Source organism: Anabrus simplex, chromosome 11 (genome assembly GCF_040414725.1).
Source record: "Anabrus simplex isolate iqAnaSimp1 chromosome 11, ASM4041472v1, whole genome shotgun sequence".
NCBI classification, from domain to species: domain Eukaryota; kingdom Metazoa; phylum Arthropoda; class Insecta; order Orthoptera; family Tettigoniidae; genus Anabrus; species Anabrus simplex.
Window position 1 is genome coordinate 47,949,087 of NC_090275.1, and position 11,276 is coordinate 47,960,362.

An 11,276-nucleotide genomic window follows, 5' to 3' on the forward strand; every position below is an offset into this window, starting at 1 on the left:
CTAGGAAAACTCGTTTCGTTCGGGAGCTGACTTCTTTCTTACAGAATGCCATTGGTAGCAACTGCGAGCTCTCTCCATTCGCTTTGTTACACTTAGATTCAATTTCCATTACTATATACCATACGGAGAGAATACACATCCTATACTTGAAACGATCCACCTGATCCAGTTTCGTATTTCTGGCCCGACATTCAATCCCCTCACAAGAGGAGGCTATGACGCATGGGTGACCGATTCGATTCATCTTTGGTTCACATGTAGGGCATGACTAGGAGTATAACAGGTGCAATTAGTACGGCGCAATTCTCAGCAGTTTCCGAGAAATTAATTAATGAAAAATTTCAGTGTGCTTATATGCAAGCTACGTTTGCGAAGAAGACAACGGCAAGCGCTCCCCCTCGTAAGCGCGGGATTGCTGGATCGAATCCCGCCGATGGACGATTTTCCCCAAATATTTCACAATTCCCACGAATTGATTTCAATAATGTTCATTTTGGAATCAATTCCAATAAATTATTATTTTTAGCTGGAAAAGATTTCCAAAAATTTCGTACAGGAGTAAATGTTTTCTTTCAATCTCATACGTTCTATGTACCTCTTCTTCTTCGTTTTGCCTCATGACTGAGGCGTCGTGACTATCATAATATTCAGCCCTCTAGCCGATGAACCATACTCCGCCATTCTTCCCTATCTAAAGCTTTCAATGGGGTTACTCTGAGAGAACACTGTAGGGGGCCGTTCACCATGTCAATCCATCGCGTTGGTATTCGTCCTCGTTGTCTGGTTCCCTGGACTTTGCCCTCAACAATCAGCTTTTGTAGACTACCATCTCGGAGCATTATATGTCCAAAGTAGCGTACAATTCGTTGAGAGACCTTACACGATAGACGAACTTTTATCTGAAGTTGGTTCAGGATTGATGTGTTCGTGCGATGAGCTGTCCAAGGAATCCTTAACATTTTCATCCAGCACCACATTTCAAAGCTTTCTGTCCGTTCACGATCACGTTTGAGGATGGCCACGTCTCTGCGCCATACAAGAAGACTGAGAAGACTAGAGATTCAACGAGCTTCTTTTTTGTCTTAATGGTGATGTTGTTATCTTTCCAGATCTTCCGCAGACGGATCATTGCTACCTTTGCTATTTCAATTCTGAGCTTTATTTCATCTTTGGAACCACCAGAATTATCATTATACAAATTTGTGCGTATATCGATGACAGGATATCGTTCGTGAACATCAACGAAGTTTGCTTTGTCGTAGACGTATTAAAAAACCCTCCGAATGCAAGAATACGACATTTATCACTTGCGCAAGATGCCGCAATAATTATTGTTTCTCCTGCTTCTATGACCAATATCAGTCTATTTCGTGCAGTAATCCGTCGCTTGAGCAGCACGATAGTGCATAAAAATAGGGTAGAAATACTGGGAATAAAATTATTAATTTTTCAAACAGCTCCTAAACGATTTTTTCATAAATCCTTTTCCCAATAAAATTTAATTTATTGTAATTGATTCGAAAATGAACATTATTGAAGGTGCCTTAATTTGTGAGAGATGTGAAATACAGTATTTGAAATCTTCTTTGGGCGGGATTCGAGCCAGCGATCCCGCGCTTACGAAGCGGAGCACTTGCCGCTGCACCACGAGCTCGTTGTCGTTTCCGCAAACATAGCTTGCTCATAAACGCACTGGAATTTTTCATTAATAAATTTCTCGGAATCGGCTAAGAATTTCGCCTTGCCATTTGCACCTGTCATGCCCTACACGTGTTACGCCTCCCCTTGTTAGTTGTCTCCCTCAAAGTCATCACTTTTATTATTGTCGTCTGACGAGGTGTCGTGTGGATGCGGGGTAAAGGGTGTGGAGGGTAAGCATAGCTGCCGCGCATGCCCCTATCTCAAGACTCAAGGCCTGACAATAAACGTATGTTTCGTCCGCGGTGACTCTTGCAAAGTGAGGTGCTGTCGTGGAGTTTGAAAGTGGTAGGCTATTGTGCCTTAGTTACACATTTACTGTATGTACTGCATAACGGAAAATTTAATAATGAATATGCATTGATTCATTGTCTATCACGACTGACATTTGTAGCTAAGCGTATAGTATCTCTTAGTCGTACCGTACCTTCCATTATGACCAAGTCGTCGGAGTAGGCCAAACTGCTTGCTACATTTCCAACCAGCTGAATCCCTCCCTGCCATTTTATTCTTTTCAGTAGATGATCCATGTAAATTACGAACAACAAAGGTGAAATATTACAGCTCTGTCTAACCCTGTAACTACCTTGAACCAATAACTCATTCTACCATCAATTCGCACTGCAGAACAATTATCAGCATTATAACCTCCTCCCTCGAATACATAATCCCTAAGTATGGCTAACATTATTTTCCCTTACTACTCTGCCATTTGTCTTCTCTCTATCTACGAAATATAAACACAATTCTCTACTCCTCTCGCAACATTTTTCAGTTACTTGTCTTATATATACTGAAAATCTAGTCCTGACAACCCCTCCGAGGTCTGAAACCCTTGACTGGTAGGCCTATATTGATAAATCAAATACCTGGATAGTTTTTGCAGTCCTATCTGCTCCCTTGGTTGTAGATTGGTGCATTTACTGCTTTCGTCCAATCAGAAGGCACCTTACTAACATTAAATGCTAATCCAATAATTCTACGAAGCCATTTCGTCCCTACCTTGCCGCTATATTTCACCACTGCAGGTCTAATTTCATCAGTTGCTACTGCTGTATGACGATGTAACTTATTTTCCATTCTCTTTACTTCCTTGAGCTTAATTTCAATCACATAGTTTGTCTTCCCTATAAACTCAATTATTCGTGACTTCAGCAGATAGATTTCCTTTCACATTGACAAGATATTCAAGATATTTCTTCCATCTGTCCAGAGACTGCCGAGGATCCACAATTAGTTCATCTGATTTACCCAATCAACTGTTCACTTCCCTTTTCGCTCCGTATCTTGGATTCTTCATTACTGGTCCTAGACCAAGATTTTTCATGTTATTACCAAAATATTCCCAAACTCTTTTGACTGCATGATGCCATTTTATATCCTTTCGTTTTACGTACATACTACAAGCTTCCCTGACTTCATTATTTCACTAAGATGTTCTTTTTTCTCATCATTGCACTCAGCTGTTCCTAGGCATTCCCTTGCCATTCCTAGTACAGCATCTGTGTGTGCCACCCAATCCATTTTTAATCCTGAAACCCCTGACTTTATATTCTTTGTAACTTTTCGTAATCATGTCCATTTACTCCTGTCGTACTTCCTCGTCCTGAAGATTCCCTATTCCTATTCGTCTGCAAACAGATTATTGTTATTGTTAGTTCGATTAAGGCCGTTAAAGACCACGTTCAATAACTGTTACACGTGTTTGGAAGTCTCTTTTTACCCCAGAATGGCTGCATTCCTTCCTTGGCAACCTGCCGTCTGTCCGTCGTTCAAACATTGTTCGGCTTTCGTTCTTCTTGGATTTGTAACTGATACTGTGCTCGATTTTGAGATGTCCTCTCGCCTTAGCCCAGCCTTGTTGAAGCTCGTTCTCACCTCCTGAAACCACTTACCAGAAACTTTAGGTTTACTACCAAGTATCTGAAAGACTTTTATTGTCAATCGCTTTCCATCCACTCTAAGGGGATGCCCTTAGAATTTCAGTCTTCAACTTCAATAATTATTCTTTCAAAACTATTCTGTACGACTATGAGTTGTACACGTTAAGTAGAGACTGATTCTCAAACTCTTTATGAATCAAGACACACCACGTTATTATAGCTCGCTGGCTACCGATTTTTCCAATTCGTTAATTTACATCCTGCTACCGGCTTTGTTGATACGAAGCCAGCGGGTTTTTGGCGACCTAATCTTTGTTCCCCACTGACTCTGCCAAGCATGATCGAAATTTATGAGATATGACAGTTTTCCCCTTGTTTGTGCGAAATGTTTCGCTCTGATAATATCTTCGAATTAGTGCGCTCGAGGATAATCCTGCTGATAAAATTCTGCAATCCATGGAATGAGCAAGAGCCTCCTTCAACACCACGACTGGAAGCCATGTATCTTCTTCGGAACAATTTTCTTCTAAGTCCAATTTGTTCGATAGTAAGTAGTTACAAGAAAAATAACGGCACTGACTGTACTATGACACGTAATAATTTTCTCGTAGAAAGAAATTAGCCATTTCGTGGAAAATGTCTGCCAAATTTTCCAAAATTCTTAAAAGTAAGGGTCCCCCTGTAACTATGGTAATATTACTATATTGCTGGTCTCAGGACGTTGGTGATGGTGATGGCGGTGGTGATGGTGAAAAAATAGTCCTATTAATAATCTTAAAGCCTCAACTCCCATGTCCAGGCATTTTGATTTTCCTGCGTGTCATTTTCCACGTTCCATTTTATTCTTATTAGATGGCAGACAAGCGGATCCTTGTTGGGTGGTATAAGGTTGAGTTTGAATTTTGCCAGGTGAACGCTCATTCCGTATATAGAAAAGAGGTCTACCCGAGGGGCTAATATGCAAGATGGCGGCCGCGCGCAACTACTTAATGCTAGGGCCTCCGAGGCAAGATGGCCGCTATACATTGGTTATATGAGACTAACTTTTAAGGAGCTGGGCTAGGGGCTAATGGTGATTCATTGTTCTTGTAAGTCTAATGGTTTAGACGACACTGGTGTAGGTAACGGCTAAGACTAGGAAGGTAGCCGATAGTGGTCTTAAGGTACGTACTCGTCATTCAGCTGGGGTGAAAATGGAACACCTCCAAGAAGAAATCATATTCAAGGCTGTTGACGTTTGGGCTCAAACCCACCGTCTTCTGAATGTAAACTTACAACTACACGCCCCCGTACCCTGTAACCAACTCGCTCGGCAACGAACAATGCTGTCTTGCAATTGCCGACATAGTCCACGAGTGGTACTAATAAATTCAAGTGATATCTTTCTACAATCTGTATAAAAATCAGTCTGCAGTGATAAGAATCGAGGGCTTTGAAAAAGAAGCAGCAATCCAGAAAGGAGTGAGGCAAGGCTGCAGTTTGTCCCCTCTGCTTTTCAATGTTTACATAGAACAGGCAGTAAAGGAAATCAAAGAGAAATTTGGAAAGGGAATCACAGTCCAAGGAGAGGAAATCAAAACCTTGAGATTTGCCGATGATATTGTTATTTTATCTGAGACTGCAGAAGATCTCGAGAAGTTGCTGAATGGTATGGATGCAGTCTTGGGTACGGAGTACTAGATGAAAATAAATAAGTCCAAAACAAAAGTAATGGAGTGCAGTCGAACGAAGGCAGGTGATGTAGGAAATATTAGATTAGGAAATGAAGTCTTAAAGGAAGTAGATGAATATTGTTACTTGGGTAGTGAAATAATTAACGATGGCAGAAGTAAGGAGGACATAAAATGCAGACTAAGACAAGCAAGGAAGAGCTTTCTTAAGAAAAGAAATTTGCTCACTTCAAACATTGATATCGGAATTAGAAAGATGTTTTTGAAGACTTTCGTGTGGAACGTGGCATTGTATGGAAGTGAAACATGGACGATAACTAGCTCAGAAAGAAAGAGAATAGAAGCTTTTGAAATGTGGTGTTACAGAAGAATGCTGAAGGTGAGATGGATAGATCGAATCACGAATGAAGAGATACTGAATCGAATTGGTGAGAGGAGATCGATTTGGCGAAATTTGACGAGAAGAAGATAGGACACATCTTAAGACACCCAGGACATGTTCAGTTGGTTTTTGAAAGAAGTGTAGATGGTAAGAACGGTAGGGGTGGACCAAGGTATGAATATGACAAGGAGATTAGAGCAGATGTAGGATGCAGTAGTTACGTAGAAATGAAAAGGTTAGCACAAGATAGGGCGGCATGGAGGGCTGCAGCAAACCAGTCTATGGACTGATGACTCAAACAACAACACATCTTTCTCAGATGAGACATGGTCTGCAGATACGCAGCCATTTATCTTACCCGTTAATAGTACTTGGTAATGTTTTCCTTATATCATCAGACCTGTTTCTTCAGCAAGCCACTGGCTTCCTGAATTCTTGTCCCATTTTCAGTCTTACGCAACTTTAGCGAGATCTTTCCACGAGTGTGAATAAAATATCTCCTCTACGCAAACATATACTTGTTCCATTTTTTAGTTGTTGGGAAATATTACAATATTACCAAAGTTCCACTTAAGACTTGTGTTGCCAGTAGCAGTGATATGTCCCTTTCGATAGAAAATTCAGGATCTTCTTTTTTACCCTCTCATCTTCACATTTCCATTTCGAAATAAAAAAGACCGATCTTTCATTCAATCGCAACCACATTTCCTAAATAAACAAAGATTTAGTTATTTTCCTCGTAAGGCATCACTTCAAATATTTAGAAACCATGCTCATTAGATAGATACCCACTCCGTCACCCCTGTACAAACGCCACTTTTGGAATTGCATTTTGAACTAATTTTAACTTGTAATCTAATTCGAAAGCCTCTGCGAGTCAGGCGGCAGCGGGCCAGCCTCTCACCGCTGGATTCCGTGGTTCAAATCCCGGTCACTCCATGTGAGATTAGTGCTGGACAAAGCGGAGGGGGGACAAGTTTTTCTCCTGTTACTCCGGTTTTCCCTGTCATCTTTCATTCCAGCAACACTCTCCACTCTCATTTCACCTGGCAGTCATTAATCATTGCCCTTGAGGAGTGCGACAATCTTCGGGAGCCGGCACAATTCCTATCCTCGCCACTAGATGGGGGCTTCATTCATTCCATTCCCGACCCGGTCGAATGACTGGAAAGAGGATGTGGGGGGGCTATCTCAACATCTGCGTTACGGAAGTTAGCGTGACGGAAGTTAATGTGACGGAAGCAACCGCGCAGACTGATGTAGGGTATGGGTGGATGGCCAGACAACGTTACCTAGCAACCGTACAGGCTGTGTGTTGTTGCTGGCGGTCATCTGAAATTAACAGCTGTTGATAGATGGCCATGACCGAGAGACACATTTACGATCATTTAATTTTTGCAAAGGGAAAAGCAGTTTATTTTAATCTTGCACATGAACAGAATTATTTCGAATTGTCTCTTAAAATTCTCATACATACAAATATGAATTTGTACACTTTTATCATAATAGGCAACCGACGATTATGGGAATTATAATTATTTTTTTCTGCTAGGGGATTTACGTCGCACCGACACAGATAGGTCTTATGGCGACGATGGGATAGGCCTAGGAGTTGGAAGGAAGCGGCCGTGGCCGTAATTAAGGTAAAGCCCCAGCATTTGCCTGGTGTGAAAATGGGAAACCACGGAAAACCATTTTCAGGGCTGCCGATAGTGGGATTCGAACCTACTATCCCCCGGATGCAAGCTCACAGCCGCGCGCCTCTACACGCACGGCCAACTCGCCCGGTGAATTATAATTAGAGTAGATGTGAGATGTAATAGTTATGTAGAAATGAAAAGGTAAGCAGAAGGATAGGGTGGCATTGAGGGCTGCATCAAATCTGTCTTTGGACTGATGGCTCAAACAACAACAACAACAACAACAAAAACAAAAGCAATTAAGTGAAACAACTTTGCACTTCTACATTTTGTCCTGTACACGGAAGGGCAATGAATCATGGATTATTATTTCACGGCTTAGAAGATCGGAGAGCGAGTACGTATTTTATGGTTGTTCCCCGCTTAAATGCTATTTGTGCGGGGCGCCGACCTTGAAAGATCCTTTTCCCTGAAGGGAATTGAGCCAAGGGCACGTGGTGTTCCCAAGCGGTTACCCATCCAAGTAATGACTACGCCCAATGTTCCTTAATTGCGGTGATCGGACGAGAACCGGTGTATTCAACATGGTATGGCCGTTGGCTGTTCCCCTCTTAGTAGCCTCTTACGACCGTGCGAAATGGCCGTTCGCTTAGGTGCACGCAGCTGTGAGCTTGCATTCGGGTGATAATGGGTTCGAGCCCCACTGTCGGGGGGTTGAAATGGTTTTCCGTGGTTTCCCATTTTCACAACACGTAAATTAATACCTTAATTAAGGTCACGGACACTTCCTTCACACTCTTAGCCCTTTCCTACCCCATTGTCACCATAAGACCTATCTGTGTTGGTGTGATGTACAACAAATCGCAAAAAAGAAAGAGGTCACACTGATCAATCAATCAATCAATCAATCAATCAATCAATCAATCAATCAATCAATCAATCAATCAATCAATCAATCAATCAATCAATCAATCAATCAATCAATCAATCAATCAATCAATCAATCAATCAATCAATCAATCAATCAATCAATCAATCAATCCAATCAATCAATCAATCAATCAAATCAACACTGATCTGCAATTTAAGGATATCGCTCAGGTGGCAAATTCCCTTTCAATTGTTTACCTAGTAAATTCCTAAATCATTTCAAAGAAATTGGGAATTTCGTTACAGACACTGCAATTTGTATTTTATATAATGAACAATTATGGAAAACTTTGATGCATGCGTTTATTTTACGTCGAATTTTATTTGGTAGAGAAATATGATGCACGCTGCTCAGATAATACAGCCGTGATCGGGATGGCCCTAAGCGATGTTCTGCCACCTGTGGCTCTGAGTTATTTCGGGATCCACAATTCAAATATTATTATACTTGGTTCAGGTCCGCCATTCATGAAATAATCTATATAAATCTATTACGCTCAATTCTGGATCGACTCGCCCACATGACGCCAAGAAGCCATGTGGTGAAATAATAATAATAATAATAATAATAATAATAATAATAATAATAATAATAATAATAATAATAATAATAATAATAATTCTAGTGCCTTCTCCATTACTGAAGTTTGGCCACAATCACAGCAATGTCTGTACGATGTTCGACTGTTCTGAGGTATGTTTAGATGCTGAAAAGTGATGATAATTGTTCTTTAAACGGATATAACATCTAGGTCATCAGCAGCTAATGGTAAATGTAGGGAGAAGTTGGATGCAGTAAAAATCTACAGTACTGGAAAGTTCCACTTCCAACATTATTTTGAAGAACTAGAAAGACCTAAGTCCGCCTCTGTGGCGTAGTGTGATTAGCTGCCCCGCCCCGGAGGCCCGGATTCGATTCCCACTTCAGTCGCATCCACGAAGTGGTTTTCCGTGGTTTCCCACATCTCCAGGCAAATGCCGGCATAGTACCTAACTTAAGGCCACGGCCGCTTCCTTCCCTTTTCCTTGTCCATCCCTTCAATTCTTCCCATCCCCGCACAAGACCCCTGTTCTGCATTGCAGATGAGACCGCCTGGAGGAGGTACTGGTCCTCCTTCCCAATTTTATCCCCCGTTCCAATGTCTCACGCTCCAGGATACTGCCCTTGAGGAGGTAGAGGTGGGATCCCTTGCCGAGTTCTAGGGAAAAACCGACCCTGGAGGGTAAACGGATTAAGAAAGAAAGAAAGAAAGAAAGAAAGAAAGAAAGAAAGAAAGAAAGAACTACCGTACAGAAGCTTAGACGTTACTGCAGGTTGAAATATTTGTTAATGACAAATCAGTCGAGACTCTACTGCAGCGAGTCCTATTTCTTAAAAGGAACAGCTCATAAAGGCCGACTTGCTTCTTTTAGTATCACTCAGTCTCACGGCCTTCCAAATTCTAGGTCATGACCGTTTTGTACGATCTATTGTATGTTGCATAATTATTATCCGAGGAGTATGTTTGTGAATGGATTGGAGAGATCGATAACCGAGCAGCTGGCCACGAAAATGCACACAACAGTTCTAAAACTGTAATACGCCACTAGAGTTCAGCACTGTCTCGATTTAATGTCATATTCCAGTAGTTCATTCATTGCGCTAGGAGATAGCAGCATCACTCGCTTCGCTATTATCTTTCAGAAGTTGACCAATAGAGCGCAGTGATTGTTACAACTTACAGACGTTGAACCACTTCGCGGAGAGAGTGCAGCACCTATTGGTCAATGCAGAAGTGACGCTACACAGCGCTGCACAGGAAGAACTGCTTCTGCTATCTAGCTGTAAATGACTGTAGTAATGTGGTGTCTTGAACTCCTGCGATATGTAGCGTGCATTGTAACTACTTAGTGAGGCTACATGGAACGTAGTTTGCAAGTTATTCATAGATATCGCACTCTCTCTGTTCGAGAAGTGGTGCCTTCGGAACAGAATTAAAATAAATGCCGGCAAGACCCAAGCAATTATTTTTTCTAGACGAAGGCCTAGTCTTGGTCATCTTCTTTTACACGATACCCCCCTGTCCTGGACCAATAAAATCAAGTATCTCGGCCTAACAATGGACAGAAGTCTTATATGGAGAGGGAACATAGAACAGGCCTGCAACGAGCGTGGGCTCGTGTGGCTAACCAGGCACCTCTTCTTTATAATAGATACATCTCAAACTCCATCAAGAGAAAGCTCTATTTAGCATGTGTCAGGCTCATACTGCTCTACGGGTGCGAGGCCTGGGGCTATATTCCCAAGACTCCTCTTTCAAAATTAGAAATATTCCAAAACAAAATATTAAGAAAGATGACAAGAGCCCCCCTTCTGAGATCTAATAGAAAGATACGCACCCAAGTCCGTATTCCGACTATTAGAACTCAGATAAACAAGCTAACCAAGATGACCAAGCCCAGTCTACTGATCAGGGCATCACGTTATTAAAACAGGTCATAAGGACCAAAAAGCCGAATACTCGCTACAAGTATCGCGGCCCTTGGCTTCTTTATGATCCTCAATAAAAAACAATTTCGACCTTTTCTAAATTATATTACCACCCTTCTATTAAACACCTAGAAATTATACCCTGAAAGGCGCCGTTTGTTAAGAAGGCTCCTTCTTCTCCGCTAACATTTGACTAACATGATACCAATCACGTAACGAAGAGGGGGTTTTCTCCTCTGACTTGTAGGCCTAATGTCTACAAGACAGATCGCTTTCTCCCCCGCCAGTGCATGATTGCGATTTTCCGACTCATCGGCTATTCCTTGGACACGGATAAGTAAAAGGGCATAGTTTTCGCCCTGGGACTCTCCACTTCAATGTCCACAACAACAACATAAAAAGTCTAAATCGTAGTCTGTGACGGATTAGAAATACGAATATATCAACAATAACCTCGATTATTGTTGATATGTTCGTATTTCGATTCAAACGAGAATAATAGTTATCTTTCCAGTCAAATTCGCGGCTCTGTTTCTCTTAACAGATTAAATAAATAAATAGTCCGTCTCCGTGGTGTAGTGGTTAGCGTGATCAGCTGCCACA

At 41.6% G+C, this 11,276-nt stretch overlaps 1 pseudogene; it reads right to left on the minus strand.

Moving 5' to 3' along the window:
* Positions 1 to 7,755: 7,755 nt before the first annotated feature.
* Positions 7,756 to 7,874, minus strand: LOC136883602 (5S ribosomal RNA; annotated as a pseudogene).
* Positions 7,875 to 11,276: the final 3,402 nt, after the last annotated feature.